Here is a 16,543-nt window from a genome sequence, read left to right as displayed (position 1 = left end):
GGAGGCCACCACTTAAAAAATGAACACTTCGAGCCCAAACTGGTGTGGCTCAGCGGATAGAGCGTTGGCCTGCAGACTGAAGCGGACTGAAGGGTCCCGGGTTCAATCCCTGTCAAGTGCATGTACCTGGGTTGTGGGCGCATCCCTAGTAGGGGGCGTGAATCGATGTTTCTCTCTCATCGATGTTTCTAACTCTCTCTCCCTCTCCCTTCCTCTCTGTGAAAAATCAATAAAATATGTTTTCAAAAAAATGAACACTTGGAGAGTAGGAAATCCTATGCCTTCCCAATCTTTTTAGATAACATCTATGGGAGAAGAAAATTATCCACAGCCCCGGTTGGTAAAATGCCATTTGGGTGATTCACTTGGGCTTAAACAGTTCCTTACTGTATTTAAGTTTATGTCAAAACTTGTAGTATTATTTAGAATTGTTCATTTAAATGGAATGATGAAATTATTGAAATGTTCAGTTGGTGTATGTTAAATATTTTACTTTCTATTTTAAATTATAAAATATTAAAATCACAGAGATAATGCACATAACAGACATTCATGGACCACTTCCACCCAGATTAAATAAATGCAGACATTTTACCACATTTTTTTCACATTTCTCATTTAAAGAAATAAAATATTATTCTCAAACCCCAGTAACCTCACAGGTTTCTTTCTCTCCAGAAGTTATCCTTATTTTCTAGACACGAATATCATTTTCATGTGTGTTTTTATACTTTTTTACATATGCAAATATCATAAATTTAAAATGTCTAATTTTAACCTTTGATTAATGTTATTACATTCTAATACTTTCCTGCAACTTACCTTTTCACTCATTAATGTTTAGACTTATACCTTTTGGTACCTGTGACTTCTCACCATTTATGTTAGTTGCTATCTAGTATTACAATTTACTTCTCCATTTCTCTAGGAAAGAATAGACACATACATGGGCTAAGGACCCACAGTGCGCATGTGCACTGGATCACTGGAGCACATGTCTATGAGCGGCATTGCCAGCCGCAGGGTATGTATGCATATCTTCCCCTTGACCAGATAGAGCTAAATGGCTCTCTAAATTCACAATCCCACTGAGCATGAACAAAAATATTACCTTCTTTTGCAAATTTATATCTTCTAGTTTTAAATTAGTATTTTTTGTAATTACTTGTGGAGTTGAGTATATTAGTTATTCTGATTTCCTTTTTAGGGAATTGTCTAATTTTTGCCCTTTTGAGGGGAAGCAGGGTGGGGAGATGATGTGTCCTTTTTGTATTTATATATAGAAGTTCTTTACATAGACTGGAAAAACCTATCCTTCATTTTCCAAGTGTGTTACCTGTAACTTTTTTCATTCACTGCTTTTCTTTTAAACTTTCATTAGTTGTCATTTGTCTAATAGAAGTTGTAAATTATAAATTGTAACATAGCTTTTACTTTATGATTTTTTCTTTTATTAATAAATCTTATTGATACTATAATACTAAAGTTACATTCTTCTATATTTCTCCCATAAGTTTTAAAGTTTTACACTTGATATTTTGGTTCATCATTTACTAGTTGTGTGACTCTGTGCAAGTCACTTTGACCTCTTCACTGAGTTTTTTTTAATTTGTGAAAAAGGATGGTAATATTACCTACCTCATGGTGTCACTATAAGGAGAAACAGAGTCAACATATATAAACACTTAAAACAGTACCTGGAACATAGGAAAGGCTACATAAGTGTTGGCTATTATTAATATTAGAAGAAATATTACAACAACAATAAAAGTACTTGTATGCTAAGGTCATTGTTGTGTTTAAAAGAAATACAGAAATATTGGATGATTATGGACTATTAGAAATATTTATAGTATGACATATATAAAAACACATAAATTAAGATAGTTGCAAATTTAAAGGTAAATTGAATAAATTAAACTTTGGAAAAACATTATAAAATTAGATTAAAATGAACAGATATAGACAAATGATACAAAAAAGTTTAAAGCAAATGGCTGGAAAGATAAACTACAAAAATGTTAACCTAAAGAATAATACTAACCTAAAGAAACTTGCCTACCAATAGTTATATCAAGCAAAATATAATTAAACCAAAATGTATTAGTAAGGAAAAAAAGGAATCCTATATAATAAAGAGGGAATATGCTAATTTGTGATGGTGTCGGAGTCACCACCATCAAAGGGTTGTGCACACACAGGAACTGGGGGTGGGGGTAGGGACTTCCGCCCCCAGCAGAGGCACTCCCAGGCCTGCCCAGCACTATGGTCCTGCCCAGCGCAGAGGTGAAGCTGCCTTTCAGACTATAACTTCAGCCATCAAAGATCAAACTCTACACCCCAAATGCTGTTTCTTGGATGGTCCAGGTGGCAGTGGAAAAACATATCTTTATAAAGTTTTTTTATATATATTTCTTTATTGATTTCAGAGAGGAAGGGAGAAGGAAGAGAGAGAAACATCAATGATGAGAGAGAATCATTGATCGGCTGCCTCCTGCACGCCCCCTACTGGGGATCGAGCCTGCAACCCAGGCATGTGCCCTTGGCCAGAATCAAACCCGGGACTCTTCAGTCCGCAGGCTGATGCTCTATCCACTGAGCCAAGCTGGCGAGGGCATAAAGTTTTAATACATTATATTAGAGGTCATGGTGGTACTGTTTTACCCACAGCATCAACAGGAATTGCTGCAAATTTACTTCTTGGTGGAAGAACTTATCATTCCCAATATAAATTACCAATTCCATTAAATGAAACTTCAATTTCTAGGCTCAATATAAAGAGTGAAGTTGCTAAAACTATTAAAAAGGGCAAACTTCTTATTCTTGATGAATGCACCATGGCATCCAGTCATGCTATAAAGGCCATAGACAGATTACTAAGAGAAATTATGAATTTGAATGTTGCATTTGGTGGGAAAGTTCTCCTTCTCGGAGGAAATGTCTCAGTATTGTACCACATGCTATACGATCGGCCATAGTTCAAAAGAATTTAAAGTACTGTAGTGTTTGGGGATGTTTCAGAAAGTTGTCTCTTAAAACAAATATGAGATCAGAGGATTCTGCTTATAGTGAATGTCTGGTAAAACTTGGAGATGGCAAACTTGATAGCAGTTTTCATTTAGGAATGGATTGAAATCCCCTGTGAAATGATTTGTAATGGATCTATTATTGAAGCTACCTTTGGAAATAGTATATCTATAGATAATATTAAAAGTATATCTGAACGTGCAATTCTTTGTCCAAAAAATGAGCACGTTCAAAAATTAAATGAAGAAATTTTGGATATGCTCGGAGATTTTCACACATATTTGAGTGATGATTCCATTGATTCAACAGATGATGCTGAAAAGGAAAATTTTCCCATCAAATTTCTTAATAGTATTACTCTTTCGGGAATGCCGTGTCATAAATTAAAATTGAAAGTGGTTGCAATCATTATGCTACTGAGAAATCTTAATAGTAAATGGGGTCTTGGTAATGGTACTAGATTTATTATAAAAAGATTATGACCTAACATTACTGAAGCTGAAGTATTAACAGGATCTGCAGAGGGAGAGGTTGTTCTGATTCCAAGAATTGATTTGTCCCCATCTGACACTGGCCTCCCATTTAAATTAATTCGACGACAGTTTCCCATGATGCCAGCATTTGCGATGACTATTAATAAATCACAAGGACAAACTCTAGACAGAGTAGGAATATTCCTACCTGAACCCGTTTTCACACATGGTCAGTTATATGTTGCTTTCCCTCCAGTTCGAAGAGCATGTGATGTTAAAGTTAAAGTTGTAAATACTTCATCACAAGGGAAATTAGTTAAGCACTCTGAAAGTGTTTTCACTCTTAATGTGGTGTACAGGGAGATATTAAAATAATTTTATTCACTTTATCAGTCATTGTTTGCATCACTGTTGTTTTTGTATCATGTTTTTGTTGTTTTTATATCATGCCTCTGTTGTTGTTATATCATTTTGTTACTGTTTATTTATTAATAAATTTATACATTATTATTATTTTTTAAATACATTTTATTGATTTATTACAGAGAGGAAGGGAGAGAGATAGAGAGTTAGAAACATCGATGAGAGAGAAACATCGATCAGCTGCCTCTTGCACACCCCCTACTGGGGATATGCTTGCAACCAAGGTACATGCCCTTGACTGGAATCGAACCTGGGACCCTTCAGTCTGCAGGCTGATGCTCTATCCACTGAGCCAAACCAGTTAGGGCTATATATTATTTTCATATACATTTTACTAATTTCCTTTCATCTCTGACACTTCTATTATAGAGAAAGGGCAAATAGCAATATTAAAATATTTCCTCTAATTAATTCCCTTTTAATGTACATGAATTTTGTGCACCGGGCCACTAGTACTATATAAAAAAGAAAGGAAAATCCACCAAAAAGATATCATAATCATGAACTCAACTCCTTAACCACTTAGCTTTAAAATATATACAACAAACCTTGAAAATATCATTAGGAGAAAACTAACAAAACTATAACAATAGTGTGAAATATTAACATGTTTCTATCAGAAACTGACAAAAAGCACAAAATCTCTAATAAGGCTTTTAGGAGGTTTAAACAGCAAATCAGCAAGACTACCTAATCCTCTGACTCTAGATAAGATAAATCTATACCTTCTAAATAGACAATGTTTATAGGTTTTGAGTATACAGTGTTTATAAAATTGGACCATGTTACAGTTTTAATATATTTCAGAAAATTGTAGTTACACAAATATATTTTCTGACCACAATATGAAGTATTTTTAAAAATATATAGGTTTAGAAACCCAAAAACATAGTCCTAAGTAACTTCAGTTTAAAGTGAAACAAAATATATTTAGAATTGAACCACCACAAAAGCATTACATAAAAAAAAAAGTGAGATCCACCTAAAGCAGTATGTAAAGGTAAATTTATAGTCTTAAATGCATTTTCTTTTAAAAAAAAATAGAAGAAACTTTGGAAATAAGTTAGCTAAACAGTCAACTCATAAACTAGGGTCAGAACATTATAAACCTGAATTATAAGGAAGAAAACAATAAGAAAAAAAAGCAGAAATTCATCAGTGAAAACAAAGGTAGAGAGAGGCAACAAACTAACCTTATCTCCCAAAACTTGTTCTAAATTAAGTGGAAGATTCCTTGTGAGAAGAATTTATTCCCCTAATTCATTTGACAAGTGTATCTTAATATGTGCTTTTCTCACTGTAGATAGTCAAGGAGCACCTGGAGTCTCCCCCATTGGTCAAGATGGCACAGGGGAAAGTTCTTACATGGAACATGCCAAAAGTTAAAAAGATGAATGGATAGGACTGAAGCACTCCCCAAACTAGCAAGATAATTGGATTTAAAAAAAAAAACCCTCCCTATCCTTGTAAGAACCTGGGGCTTGAGCAGAAGGGAGAGATGGTCTTTGAGATGGGAGTCCACCATTATCCCAGGTCACAGCACCTGAATAAACCTCTTTTCTTTTATACAAGCACCTGTCTCATGAGTTTTGCTTTTGTTGTGGTAGGCAGCTGAACCCATTGTTCAGTTACATTTTCTGTAATTTTTTACTTTTCTGACTTTACTGAGCCCTTGTTTGCACCCTCTTCACTCCCACAACCTTCCTGAAAAATTCCTGGTCTCTTCTGTAATCAAAGTTGCATTCAGTTCATACTGGCTCTTTTCCCTGTTTCAATTGTTATTACTAATCAATATCTGTCCTTATCACCTTAACCAGTGTCCAGAACCAATTCCTTTGCTTCTCCTTGGTGCCAAACCCAATCCAGATAAGCCCCCAGCACTTGCATCCTGTTCCCATCATTTCAAACAGTGGGCTGTGGTCTTGTCTCACCAGATGTGCTGACATATTGGAGCTCTTGCCCTCTTTGCCCAAAAGACACAGCTGCAGGACCTGTCTTGAGGTCCCCCATATCCAAATTTCACTTCACCTTATAAAGACTACCCTATGCATCATGTTTGGGAGTGACAGCTCTCTCCTAGATTTGTCAAAGATGAAATTTGTTTTCACATTCAAATCTCTGTGATTTTAATAATGACTTAGAAGAGGCTGGTAACACCATGCTTAATGTGCCATTTTAAAAGTAAAATTTAGGATTTATTTTTAAGATAAAATGTACTAATGGTACAGCATCAACATCAAATCTAAAAACTCAACAACCTTGGATTTATTGAAATCAAAATGTTGGCCAGTAATATCAAATCTTATAAGCATCAAATAGATCTAGCTCACCTCCTTCAGTTACCACTTGCAGATCAGGTGGTACCATATGTAACAGCCTGATTGTTTGAAATTTATTTTACAGAAAATATCATTAAGATTTGCAATAGGAGCACTTTTCTCAGGTGGGGTTACTTGCAGGATATTACTCTTTCAACTGTAACAGATTTAACATGGCTCATAGCAGAAAATGGATGGAACTAGAGAAAAGGCAGCTCTGTGACTCTCTCCCTAGTGTTAACCCTTACAGGGAGGAAGACAGAAGTTGTCAAAACATATTGAAGGGAAGCATGGCTTCTTTATTAATTTATTTTCTTGGATTATTCAAGGGGGTAAGAGCAGTGGTACCAACTGAGTATATTTTACTATAATAGCTGTAAGAGCACACAGGTCAGGAGAAAGACTGAGGAAAACCAAGAGACTCAAAAATTTATGCTATAAGTAAGCACCAGAACAACCTATTATTTAATTTAGTCACACCAAGACTAGTTGCTTCATTCAGTGTACCCAATTTCACATGTAAATTTTTTCTATTTATAATCTTACCAGTTCTTTTTTTATCCCTTCACTCATTTATTCATCAAACAATTTTTTGAGCTAAGCATAGAAGATTACTATCATTGAATAGAGCATAGGAGCATTTTCATTCAAATCAACTTCCCCTAACAGAGTATGCATCTCTAGACTTAAAAGCAGCCTTAAGCTTCCAACCAGCCTGTGATGAATGGCATAATAGACCTATGCTTCAGCAGAACATTTTATAAAATCAACAATGTGTCATTAATAGAACATCAAGAATAGAAATGATGCCCTGTGTCCCTTTTCCCCAACCAACACCTAGTGTCATCACATACTTAGTACATCCTCAATAAATATTCATTAAAAGAAAAGGTAAGTATATCTGTATATATTTACATACTTATAAATATGTCATAAGTAAACTAGTTTATCATGCTATATATCAACTATATTAATTTGAATAACAAATTATTATATAAGAAGTATTTCTATGGTAAATCATAGTTATAGTAGCATAAAAAGCAAATAATATATATCTAAGAGGCTAAGGGGGGTAATTCTTCATCCATATAGATGTCAGGGTGACATCCGCTTATTAAGAAAATAGTTATTTGTCATATTCAAGGAAACCAAATATATTTTTTTTTATTTTTCCAGAGATTGGACATTACATTTCCTTCAATAAATGCTTTGGATCTGTACAAATACTAATTACTTCAAAGTGCCAGAATTCCCTGGAAATCAATTTGACTAGTCCTGCCTGTTGGCAGGTGACAAAACATGTTTACTTGCTCAAATGCCCTAGTTACTAATATCAGCTGGCAATGGCTCTGCTAAAGCCACTGGCACAAAATTCCTAATTGAAAGAGTCCACCTAAAAACTGGTGGATATATTACTTTTCATATTGGACTTTATTCAGAATGTTTGGTACTGAAATATGGTTTTCTATAAGAGTTCATGGTTGGAAAACAAAACAAACAAAAATAAATAAAACAACCAAAAAAGGATAGAATAAACTACAGTAAGAAGAGGAATGGCTATTAAAGTAAATAAAGGAAAGTCTCAAAGAAATGAAATGAAGTTGGGTTTCATGAAAACTGTACTTAAAATCTGGGAACTCAGGAATCAATTCTCTCTCTCTCTCTCTCTCTCTCTCTCTCCTTCTCTCTCTTTCTCTCCTTTCCTCTCTTTCTCCTCTCCCTCCCTTCCCCTGCTCTATGTGTGTGTGTGAGGGGGTGGGTTAAGGGGGTGTTTCTGGCAGTGTGGTCTCACCTCTTCCTTGTTCCCTGCAGCTCTGCTATAACTTCATCTCTGCACACTGGCTTCTGCCAGCTCTTACAATGATTCCGTTTTACTACTATGGTTGTCTTTAATTTATGACTACAGCTCTGGTCTCTTAGTTCAAATTGTTGATATATAGAGATAATCAGATGGTCACTGGCTATCCATACTGACTGGCATTTTTGAGGTAAGAAACCCATCTCTGGTCCAACTGGTTAAAAGTACATAGTATAAAATATAGGCCCCGTTGCCAAAGCTGAGGTTGGAGTATTGTGACAGAGAAGGTGGTACGAGGGGTGGACAGTCTCAGCTAAGCTTACCACCTGCAATGATCAGAACTCTTAGAAGTCAAACTCCCTTCTACCACAACAGTTTGCATGTCTAAGAGAACAGAAACTATATTAATTCAGGCTTCCTGGTGCTTAAGGCAGATACTCTAGAGGCAAACTTCCTGAGTCTGAATCTTACTAATTCACTTATTAGCCTTATGAACTTGGGTAAATTGCTTAACCTCTCTGTGTCTCAGCGTCTTCACCTATAAATTAAGAAAATAATTGTACCCATGTTTCACTCTGACCAAGAGATCTTTCTAAATCACGGATCTGATCCTCTCAGACAAAAAAGTAAGTTCCACCACAAGGCAACTGCAGCCCTCTTCCCCTGGCTCCCTCCTAGTACCATGTCCTGCCCTAGTGTATGATTCTCAAGTGTTCATTCCATAGTATGTATAGCACGCCAACTAGGGCCTTCCACTGCTGGACATTTAGCAATGTCAGCAGGTGGCAGGCAGCTATAAGTCTGGTTTGGATTATATCAATGCAGAGTCCTGGCCTGCTTGAAATACATGCTCTAGTAAAAAGAGAAAGACAAAAGTCAAAAAAGAAAGGTATAATAAATCACATGAGGAAAAGTGCTATGAGGCCAAACAAAACAGGTCAAAGGAAGAGAGAGGCTGACAAGGGAGGGAGGCATTTGCTCTTTTATATTGTGTGGTCAGTGAAGCCTCCTGATAAGGTTAAATTTGAGCAAAGACCTGAAGCTGACAAGGTGGGGACAAGGGGAGTCCTGCAGAGGGAAAAATTAGGAAGGATGAAGGCAAGAGGGTGCCTGCTGGGTTTGAGGAGGAGAAAGGGGCTGAGCTGGGCTGGGCCTTGGGAAACAAATGGAAGAACAGGGAGATGAGGTGCCATTATCTGATCTCGGTTTTAACAAGTTTATGTTGCTGCTATGTTGAGAATAGCCCCGAGGGCACAACAGAGAGACCAGTTAGAGGTGAATGCCGTCATCCAGACCTGAGATGCTCTTTCATGACCCCTGGACACTTAGAGTCCAGGGGAGGCTCCATGTCTCATTTGTCCACATTTTTCTCCAGCTCCCAGCATACAGCCCTGCATGGAGTAGATATCCAGTTACTATTTGTTAAGTAAATGATGCTTCTGATAGCGGTAGAAGTGGGGTTCCTAGGATGCCACTAGAATAAGAATTTCCAGAGGCCCTCGTGGGAGGATGAGGTACTTTAGAAAATTTTATTTCTATGGACTCAAACCCCCAAGTTTCCAAGTTCCCATTTCCCCCTTTCCCGCCAAGGAGAAGTGTAGCTGAGCTCCAGCAGAGCTAGAATTAGAGCCAGGGTCCAGCTTTCACTCCATGGTGGAGCAGTGTCCGGTCCAGCATCGGGCCGGCTTAATTTGTGGTCCCAGTTGCAGTCAGTCCATCAGTCCATTGCATGTGGGGTCTGCATAGCCACATGGTTATGGAGGGAACAGAGGCTGGAACAAAGCCAAAGGAACCGGAGAGCCAGAACTAAGAGAGTGAACTCCTTTGTTTAGGGGCTTATGTATTTCCAAATTTTTGCAGGATGGCAGTGGCCCCACCCACCCTGGCCAATGATCTCTGGTCCCAGGTTTGACTGACAGGCATCTTCCCTACGACACCACCAGCTTCACTGTGCATGTGCCCATCTTCCCCTTTGTCCAGCCCCTGCCCTCAGTCATCTGCAGGGAACAGGCCAGCGCAAAGTTGCAGCTTCCTGGTGAAGCTGTGCACATGGCCGTGCTAATGTCTGGCCTCCCTTTTGCTCCTTTCCTATCATTAATAACTAGCTAATTACAACGGTATCATATCTATGACATTGCCAATATGGTTGTTCTACACAGAAGGCCCTTTCTGCCTAGTGGGCAGTTCAGCTTTTAATAGTGGCTCTGAAATCATTCCTTTAGCAGCCTAGTTAAGAGTCCCCAGGTAGACCCAAGAAACTAGTCCAGTGGTTCTCAAACTTCTGGCCCTTTAAATACAGTTCCTCATGTTGTGACCCAACTATAAAATTATTTTCATTGCTACTTCATAACTGTAATGTTGCTACTGTTATGAATCGTAATGTAAATATCTGATATGCAGGATGGTCTTAGGCGACCCCTGTGAAATGGTCGTTCGACCACCAAAGGGGTCGCTACCCACAGGTTGAGAACCACTGAACTAGTCTTTTCCAAAAACTTGCCAGGTGATTCTAATATGTAGCCAGAGTTGCATAAAACAAAACACAGAGAAGAAACAGGGACAACGGTTCTCGGAATATATCTGTCTTGGAGCTTTTCAGGTCAAGTTCAGAACTCTTTTCCTTGGAGAGAGGCAGGGTAACATTTTCAGAGTTATTTCAGTTAACTTTGCAAATAGCCTCTGCTTCTCTGCCAGAATGAGAATCTGTTGATGTCAGGTGACTGGCAAGGGGGCCAAGTCCATTGCCTCAAGTCTCCCAGGGATAAAGTGGTAATTAATTAGGAGTAAAAATGTGGGCTGGAAAAAAATGTTTTTGTGAATTGGAATTGGAGCAAGTGAATATATCTCTCCCTTGTTTCTGTTACCTTGAATCTGTGAGACCTCTGCCTTGGTATAATTTAAGTAGATATTTCTCTCTTCTTAAAATGCCAGGTATGATTCTGGAATGCCACAAATAAACATTTAAGTTTTAAGGTGTTGCTCAAAGACAGGTTTATAGACTGCCTGCTTCAATGCCACTGGGAAGTTCATACAATGAAGTTACCTGAGCCCTGTACCAGATAGGTGCATAAGAAACTCTGCAGTGGAGACAGACGTCTCTATTTTATTTAGTTTTTACTTGTGCATGTAGGATCAGGGAGTGTTTCAGAGACGTTCCCCTCTCAATACATTTCCCTTGTTTCTTTAGAGCACAGGAGGTATCAATGAATGGTCTGTGTTCCTCAAAACAATGAGAAAAGTTCATGTGAACATCCCTTTGCTATAACACTCTTGTGGAATGTGATGGTCCAGTGCAGGCAGAGGCCCGTGTGGGTGGCAGCCCAGACAGCGGACTTACAGTGATCAATATCTGAAATAAGGCTCCTCCTGCTCCAATAATTTGCCATTTTAATATTCTACAGCCTTTTGTTCCAGATAGTGTTACTGTTTCACAGAAGAGCAAAAATCTGTGCTACATGACTTGGTGTCATTTTGGATCAGTGAGTTTTGTTTGACTTAGGAAGACCTGCAGGTATTCCCAGGGAGGTTTCAGAAATCAATAAAGCTGCCCTGGCCACCGGTGTGGTTCAGTTGGTTGGAGTGTCATCCCATACACCAAAAGGTCGTAGGTTCAATTCCCAGTCAGGACACATACCCAGGTTTTGGGTTCAAACCCCAGTGGGAAGGCAACTGATTAATGTTTCACTCTCACATCAGTGTTTCTCTCTCTTTCTCCCTCTTCTTCTTTCTCTACAAATGAAAAAAATCAATTAAAAAATAAATAAAGACAAAAGGAAGGAGCAAGTAACATTACTTTAAGGACAACTTGATAGAGAGGAATATAGACAATAACCTAGTGAAGTAACTCAAGGTCACAAAACTAGTCCTCCCCTAATCAAGCCAATGTCAGAAATTGCACTGCAAAGATTCTCCTTTCACTGAGAAAGCCCCGACTACCCCACTCACAGGTCCTACTTTCAAAAGCAAGGAGAAGCTGCAGAAGCAATGAGAAGGGTTAGGGTCCACTGCCCATAACCCCCTAGCAGAGACCCAAGGAGGAAAGGAACCAGCCTTGTCTTTAAAACTATAAAAAGAGGTATTTCTTGTCATTCAAATCACACATGAATTCACATGGATCAGGTTTATAAGATTTTAGAATGTCATCCACAGGTAGAAGAATAAAGCTCATTGATAATGACTTACACAATGAGTGTGAGAACTGGAAAAAAGAACAGCTCATGTTCTGACATTGGTCACCTGAGGTCACCTCCAGAGGCTGGGATGATAGGCAACGATCCATAGACATGGCCAATGGTAAGCCCAAGTATCACATTTTACATGTATCAGATTCCAAGCCTTGAGTAGGCACTTACTGAATACTTGCTGATCTGACGGGTGTAGCAATTGGCAATGAGACAGAGCTCCCTTTTCAGTTAGCCAGCTGCTATTTTTCACAGACTGCTTGTCAGGATCTGTTCTGTGATAGACACAGCCTCACAATATCTTGTGCCAAGACTTGATTTGAAACCAAATGAAAAAGAACCAAACAGGTGGTAAATATCCAGGTGTTTCTGGGGTTACATTGATATTATCCTTGTTATCATCCGAGAGAAGGAAACTTGAGATCAAACAGTAAATGGTTCATAAAAAGGTCATTTGCTGGAACAAAAAGCAGGGGGAGTTAAAATTAATCCAATCTGAGTAATTTAAATAGACTTTAAAACATTACACACAGGTCTAAAGAGCATGTGGAGGTATACCGGTGGAACTTTTATTGGTAACGTAAATTATTTAATTAGTACAAATATTCCTTGAAGATGAAATGCATCAAAGGATAAACAGATGGCTGTCAAGTAAGTACATTCAATAAGTTGGCATGCTACTCCTTAATGTTAGCCACACAAACAAAATTCCTGTTTGCTTAATTAATTCAATTGTTTTTATCCACTATATAATAAATGACATTGATGACTGATTCAGAGTTGGTTCTGAAAATAGCCAATTCACATGCTGCTGCTTGCCTGTTATGGCACTGATGTTTATTGCTAAGCCATATTCTCTTACAGGTGAGTATAATCATCCTTTATTATGTAGATATCAAGTACCTGGACCCACAAATTCAGCAATAGCTTCATTCAAAACACAATATTACAAATGCATACACATGAGCTCAAATTGAAAATTAAAAGCCAACAATTTCATTAAGGGTCAAGGATTTAAACTATATTAGCAATTATCTAAAATGAAATTTTAAAAACATAATACGCCCTAAACCTGTGGCTCCTCTTTCATCAGTCCAGTCACCTGATCTCCAGTTCATTCCTCCCTCTCTTGCCTAGTAGCTACCAGTGAAAGCAGCAGGTCTCAGAACATCAGAAAGAAGAAAGCACACTGAGATAGCAAAGTGCATATGTGATCTGAACAGAGGAAAGGGATGCCTAAAAATAGGAAAGGCAAGGACTTCTGATCATAATAGTAATCAAAATGGATCATGGAACTTGGAAATGATGACACATAGCATCCCCAAAATATACAGACTACAGAGAGAAAAGATATTTTCCTATGGAATTAATTATCCAATTATGCAGAATATGAATTACTCTTTAAAGGAAAGTTTGGGAAGACTGAGACCCAAACTTATAGGATTTTCTTTTCCTGTTAGGGATTTGTAGACTAGAGGAGAATGGTGTCTTTCTAGTTCTGATTGTAGTATAGTCAAAAATAAATAATTATAAAATAAGGCATAAAAGTGAAAGAAATAAAATATTGTGATAAGCATAATAAAAATATTAAAAAGACAGAAAATAATGGTGATTATGTTTAGGGAGTTTAACATTTAAACAAGGATAGTGCCAATAGAAAATATGTGATAAATAAGTGAGGCTAAAAATGAAAGAAAACATTTGGAAATTGTTTAAGTTAAAGAAATAAACCAAGGGGGCTGCCACGACCCAAGCTGACAAGAGCTGTGGTCCCTGACTCAGGCTGACTGTGGTCCCCGCCCACAGTGAACCTCGACATTACCCGACCAGCCCCAGCTCCCTCAGGTGCAGGAGGAACCTCTTTCAGCAGAGATGGAGATGGCATCTGTGAATTTCAAACCTATACGGATGACTCCTGCAGGGCTGCTGAGGAGCTCATCAGCATCTACTATACCAACAAGTAGAGGTATCTGCGGTCCCACTTGTACACATGGGCCCAACATCATAGTGTGGAACAGAAGCGCTGTTTTAGGACAAGAATCCTTGAATGAGTTTTTTTTAATGTTGGCATCTAGTGAGTTCCAAATCAAGTGGTAGACTGCCAGCCTGTATATGATGAAGCCACACAAGCCAGACCACAGTCCTTATTGTGATCTTGGAACAGTGGAGTTTGAAGGCAACAAACAATGGGACTTCAACCATAACTTCCTCCTGGCTGCCCAGGCCTGGTCCAGCAACAAGGTGTGGAAGATAGCAAGCTACTGCTCTCAGTTCCAGGACTGGGCCAGCCTGTAGGGCAGGAAAGGCCTTTGCTTCAGGTCCAGCTCTGGAGGCAAACATGGATCTCAAATGTGGGGTAACAAGTTTCTGTTGTTGCAGGCTATACCGCCCAAGCTATACTCTGTATTTGCTCAAGTCCAAGGAGCCCCTTTCTGAGTGTATACTTGTTTGTCAGAGTTGCTCTTTTGAAATAGTAAAATTTTCTATTTTTCTACTTGCCCAATAGAGACCCTAGTTCTGGGAATTCTGACAAAACAACAATACAAATGTTAAAAGAAGAAAGAGAGAAAGAAAGAAAGAGAAAGAAAGAAGAAAGAAAGAAAGAAAGAAAGAAAGAAAGAAAGAGAAAGAAAGAGCAAAAACAATACTGACAATTACTTGACAATTTAAAATGAAAAATAAATCTAGGGAATTATCCTGATCTGCTTCCCTTCTTTATTGAGTAATTATACTTTAACAAACTTAGTTCATTATTATCATGGAATTATGGAATTTTGTGGCATAAATAAAATGAAAATTAGTAAGTCAATGTGTTCACCCCCTGGCAATGAGCAAGGAGACACCTGATTGGTGGTGTTGCTCTTATATCAATCAGGGGCAAAACAGACATGCAGTCCTTTATTCATCCTAGCTTTATGCCTCTGTTGGTAGCCAGAGCTGTTTCATGCCCGAGGCACATTATTAAAAAAAAGTCAACATGTTGACCCACTTCTTGGTTCATAGATGGTGGTCTTGTTTCTATAGGCTCACATGGTGAAAGGGGCAAGGGAATTGGGGGTGTCTCTTTTATAAGGGTACTAATCCTGATTATGAGGCCCCACCTCCAAGTACCATCACATTGGATATTAGATATCAACATTTGTATTTTGGGAGGAAACAAACATTCAGTTTAAAGCAATATCCATCAGCTTCCTATTTGTGGTATATATTTCTTAATGTTCTACCTTTACAAGGCTGGTGATATAAGAGTTTGCCATAGGGACAACATGAAGCATAAAAACATAAGCATCATAGGGGTACCAGAAGGAGAAGAGAGAGAGCAAGGGATTGAGAATGTAGTTGAAGAGATAATGACTGAAAACTTCCCTAACCTGGTAAAGGAAAAAGACACACAAGTCCAGGAAGTGCAGAGTGCCAAACAAGATGAACCCAAAGAGACCCGTGCCAAGACACATTATAATTAAAATGGCAAAGGTTAAAAATAGAGAGAATCTTAAAAGCAAGAGAAAAGCAATTAATTATCTCCAAGGGAACTTGCATAAGACTATTAGCTGATCTCTCAACAGCAACATTTCAGGCCAGAAGGAATTGGCATGAAATCTTCAAAGTGATAAGAAGCAAGGACCTACATCCAAGACCACTTTATTCAGCAATGCTATCATTAAAAATTGAAGGGAAAATAAAGAGCTTCCCAGACAAGAAAAAGCTAGAGGAGCTTGTTATCACCAAACCAGTATTACAAAAAACATTCAAGGGTCTGCTTGAAGAAGAAGAAGAAGACCAAAAAATGGAACAGAATTAAAAGAATAAAATGGCAATAAATATGACCTATCAATAATCACTTGAAATGTAAACAGATTAAATGCTCCAATCAAAAGATCTGAACAGAGGAAAGCTGAATGGATAAGAAAAAAAGACCCATATATATGCTATATATAAGAGACCCACAGCAGAACAAAAGATACACACAGACTAAAAGTAGAAGGATGGAAAAAGATATTTCATGCAAATGGAAAGGAACAAAAAGCTGGGGTAGCAATACTTATATCTGATAAAATAGAGTTCAAAACAAAGGCTATATTAAGAGACAAAGAAGGACACTATATTGTAAATATGTCTCTCTTCTCCGAGTCCAGCACGGCTAGAGAGTGTTTTGGTTCCTGAGTAGGGGTGGCTGGGGATTGAGAAAATGAAAGAAAGAAACAGACACAGAGGTGGAAGGAAAAAGCTGAGGCTGGGTGGGACCACTGTCCTCTGACCGGGACAGGGACAGAGACCCAGAGCAGATACAGCGTGTTTATTTTATACAGCAAAAAAACAGGA

General features: G+C 38.1%; 2 pseudogenes; both read left to right on the top strand.

Annotated features, from left to right (window-relative positions):
• The first annotated feature begins 12,322 nt into the window (after nucleotides 1-12,322).
• On the top strand, nucleotides 12,323-14,515 carry LOC102441667 (annotated as a pseudogene).
• Nucleotides 14,516-15,036: 521 nt separating this feature from the next.
• LOC111823096 lies at nucleotides 15,037-15,181 on the top strand (annotated as a pseudogene).
• Nucleotides 15,182-16,543: the final 1,362 nt, after the last annotated feature.

Source organism: Myotis lucifugus, unplaced genomic scaffold (assembly GCF_000147115.1).
Source record: "Myotis lucifugus unplaced genomic scaffold, Myoluc2.0 scaffold_390, whole genome shotgun sequence".
Classification (NCBI taxonomy): Eukaryota; Metazoa; Chordata; class Mammalia; order Chiroptera; family Vespertilionidae; genus Myotis; species Myotis lucifugus.
The sequence above is the reverse complement of the archived record's forward strand: the minus strand, read 5'-3'. Positions and strand labels throughout refer to the sequence as shown.